The sequence below is a fragment of the Schistocerca americana genome, chromosome X, assembly GCF_021461395.2.
Source record: "Schistocerca americana isolate TAMUIC-IGC-003095 chromosome X, iqSchAmer2.1, whole genome shotgun sequence".
NCBI classification, from domain to species: Eukaryota; Metazoa; Arthropoda; class Insecta; order Orthoptera; family Acrididae; genus Schistocerca; species Schistocerca americana.
In genome coordinates this window covers 359,688,628-359,693,349 of record NC_060130.1, presented here as the reverse complement: position 1 = coordinate 359,693,349, position 4,722 = coordinate 359,688,628, and positions in this window count along the sequence as shown.

Genomic DNA, 4,722 nt, shown 5'->3' with positions numbered 1-4,722 from the left:
AAGCGTTGGAATTCGTACTATAAACACACCTTACTGTGGATAGAAGCTGAGCAATCATAAAGCCTAGTTTTATACAATAAATAACGATATGTAGTTCAGAGTTTAATTATAGAACCATATATCTCTTTAAACACAATTATAGTAGTGACAAATAACTTAGACGGTTAAACCCATGCTTCTATATAACATGTTACGTACACATGAAACTATTCAAACTAGACCAGTCAAGTTAAACTAATGCAAAAAATAGAAAAGAATGTACGTGCACAATTTCATAGGAGATATTGACAGTAAGCTGAAAGATATAGTCGTCTTTACACATAGTACTAGTAAATTATGTGAGGAATCGAATGAACGTACACATAGTTTTGTGTTACTACCTTATGTCACTATAACGGTGATTTTATGGTACACCTTTGTGTGAGAAGTACACATTTCCATCCCCAGTAATGGATGACAGAGCTCATTTCACTGTTTTAACAGCACACTTAGTTACATATACATTGTACTTTTAAGTTTACTTCAGATTAAAATTTGCAGTATAACAGGATTCTATACACTATCTTCTTGACTATAGCGGACCTATACATTTAGCAAAAATGATCTGTAGCCCGAGGTCTACATGTATATGCAGACGGTTTTCACTTGATTAACTATATTATTTCTCCACGCTAGTGCACCGACTAAACACAAGTAAGTCTTTCAGATTAATGTCAGCATCTTATATGAAGTATTTTACCTACACTCTTCTTTAATTTGTAAATACGTTTAGATTCACTGGTCTAATCTGATTATTTTCATATGACGATCACATGTTACATAGCAGGACGGGCTAAATTGTCTAAGTTATTTAACAATGTTGCGTTGACATTTAATAAACTCAATGTGGCAGAATGTCGATGGGATCCGGCTGCATACCCGGAAATTATTAGAAGAAGAAATACGCCGGGAAAATTTCAGAAGTCACAATAAACTCAATGTTTCTTCGTTTAATCTTTATACACCTGGCGTTATTTTTTGTACAGATTTAAACATTATTGTGACTCAGCCGCTATGCACAGTACTATCTACACTCCTGGAAATGGAAAAAAGAACACATTGACACCGGTGTGTCAGACCCACCATACTTACTCCGGACACTGCGAGAGGGCTGTACAAGCAATGATCACACGCACGGCACAGCGGACACACCAGGAACCGCGGTGTTGGAAGTCGAATGGCGCTAGCTGCGCAGCATTTGTGCACCGCCGCCGTCAGTGTCAGACAGTTTGCCGTGGCATACGGAGCTCCATCGCAGTCTTTAACACTGGTAGCATGCCGCGACAGCGTGGACGTGAACCGTATGTGCAGTTGACGGACTTTGAGCGAGGGCGTATAGTGGGCATGCGGGAGGCCGGGTGGACGTACCGCCGAATTGCTCAACACGTGGGGCGTGAGGTCTCCACAGTACATCGATGTTGTCGCCAGTGGTCGGCGGAAGGTGCACGTGCCCGTCGACCTGGGACCGGACCGCAGCGACGCACGGATGCACGCCAAGACCGTAGGATCCTACGCAGTGCCGTAGGGGACCGCACCGCCACTTCCCAGCAAATTAGGGACACTGTTGCTCCTGGGGTATCGGCGAGGACCATTCGCAACCGTCTCCATGAAGCTGGGCTACGGTCCCGCACACCGTTAGGCCGTCTTCCGCTCACGCCCCAACATCGTGCAGCCCGCCTCCAGTGGTGTCGCGACAGGCGTGAATGGAGGGACGAATGGAGACGTGTCGTCTTCAGCGATGAGAGTCGCTTCTGCCTTGGTGCCAATGATGGTCGTATGCGTGTTTGGCGTCGTGCAGGTGAGCGCCACAATCAGGACTGCATACGACCGAGGCACACAGGGCCAACACCCGGCATCATGGTGTGGGGAGCGATCTCCTACACTGGCCGTACACCACTGGTGATCGTCGAGGGGACACTGAATAGTGCACGGTACATCCAAACCGTCATCGAACCCATCGTTCTACCATTTCTAGACCGGCAAGGGAACTTGCTGTTCCAACAGGACAATGCACGTCCGCATGTATCCCGTGCCACCCAACGTGCTCTAGAAGGTGTAAGTCAACTACCCTGGCCAGCAAGATCTCCGGATCTGTCCCCCATTGAGCATGTTTGGGACTGGATGAAGCGTCGTCTCACGCGGTCTGCACGTCCAGCACGAGCGCTGGTCCAACTGAGGCGCCAGGTGGAAATGGCATGGCAAGCCGTTCCACAGGACTACATCCAGCATCTCTACGATCGTCTCCATGGGAGAATAGCAGCCTGCATTGCTGCGAAAGGTGGATATACACTGTACTAGTGCCGACATTGTGCATGCTCTGTTGCCTGTGTCTATGTGCCTGTGGTTCTGTGAGTGTGGTCATGTGATGTATCTGACCCCAGGAATGTGTCAATAAAGTTTCCCCTTCCTGGGACAATGAATTCACGGTGTTCTTATTTCAATTTCCAGGAGTGTATATATAGTATGAATCCCACTGATGTTATATTTGTATTTGCTTGTTTCATGTACACTCTATGATAAATGAGCTACACACCACGAAGGAATTACCTGAATGGGATGGAAATCGGTAGATACGATGTATTAGGACAAATAAATGATCAGAATATCATAAAAATTTGATTATTTGTTCAAGAGTAAGAGTTTCAGAAATTGAGAAAGTCAGTTACGTATTGGTCCACATCTGGTCCTAATACAAGCAGTTATTCGTCTGTGTATAGACTGAAAGGGTTATTGAATGTCCTCCAGGGATATATCGTAGCTAATTCTCCCCAACTGGCGCGTTAAATCGTCAAATTACTGAGATGTTTTGAGGGCACTGCCGATAATACTCCAAATGTTCTATTTTTGGGGAAGACCCAGCGACCTTCCTGGAAAAGGTAGAGTTTGGTTGTGCGAAAACAGGCAGTAGTAGGCTTCTCGCCGTGTGAGGACGGACATTATGTTTCCGAAACGGAAACGCAAGATAGCTTGCCATGAAGGGTAACATAACGAAGACTAGACTATCGTCGACGTTCCGCTGTGCTACAAGGGTGCCACAAATGACAACCAAATCGATACTGCTACAAAAAGAAACGGCCTCAATGGGCATCACTCCTGGTTAAGAGGTCGTATAGGGGACCACAGTCAGGTTGGAATCCCACTGCTGTCTGGGGCGTCTCCAGACTGGTCGTCGGGCTGAAATCTCATTGAAGATGAAAACTGGTTTCAGTGACGAGTCACGCATTGCACCAAGACCTGATGACCAGTGGAGATGCCTCTGCAGACTACAAGGACAACTGTGAATTACCAGCCTGACTGTCGCCTGAGGTACGGCCAGACAACAAAGAGTGATGTTCTGAGATGCCATTTCTTTCTCTTGTTTTCTCTTTTTTGTTGTTCTTCACGACATGCCATATTCGGTTTACACTTCAACAATATAATGCCAGCCTGCACAGGGCGAGAGTTTCTATTGCTTGTGTTCGTATTTGCCAAATTCTACTTTGACCAGCGTGGTTGCCAGATCTCTCCCAAATACAGGAACATTTGGAGCGTTATGGGCAGATCTGTCCAACAGTTTCAGTATTCTGACGATCTAACTCACCAATTTGGCAGAATTTGGCACGAAATCGCTGAGGGAGACATCCAACAAATCTGTCAATCAATGACAAGCAGAATAAGTTCTGGTATAAGGACCAAAGGTGGACCAAGGCGTCATTGGCTTGCGTAGTGTGTGACGCGAGAGCTTTTATTGCTTGTGTTCGTATTTGCCAAATTCTACGTTGGCCAGCCTGCTTGCCAGATCTCTCCCAAATACAGGAACATTTGGAGCGTTATGGGCAGATCTCTCCAACAGTTTCAGTATTCTGACGATCTAACTCACCGATTTGGCAGAATTTGGCACGAAATCGCTGAGGGAGACATCCAAAAACTCTGTCAATCAATGACAAGCAGAATATGTTCTGGCATAAGGACCAAAGGTGGACCAAGGCGTCATTGCCTTGCGTAGTGTGTGAAGCTCTTTCTCTTGACTACTGAATTCAGTTTTTCAGAAACTGTGATCATTTGTTTGTCTGTACAAACATATCACCGACTTCCGCGCCTTTCGGATGTTTCCGACGTGTTTCGTCATTGGTTTTTGTCTTACAATGTATTTAAGTCGCTCTATGCTAGACGTCACTTTAGTATTAGGCATTTTGATTCTGTGTTGCGACTATAAATGCTACCCTTTACTATTGATTTTGGACTTTCACTATGGTAACTTTTAGGTAATGTGAGCCGATAAAGAACATAATGTCTGACTACGGCCTCCCGTAGGGTAGACCGTTCGCCAGGTGCAAGTCTCCAGATTTGACGCCACTTCGGCGACTTGCCCGCCGATGGGGATGAAATGATGATGATTAGTACAACACAACACCCAGTTCCTGAGCGGAGAAAATCTCCAACCCAGTCGGGAATCGAACCCGGGCCCTTGAGATTGACATTGCGTCGTGCTGACCACTCAGCTACTGGGGGCGGACATGAAGAACATGAAAGCTTTCAGCTGATCTATTTTCACTTTGCAAGCAAACACACACACACACACACACACACACACACACACACACACACACACACACACATATATATGCCTTTGTTTTCGAGTAAATTGCATGTATTCAGTTTTGATGTTGGCAAACATTATGTGATGAAAGTCCATGATCGCGA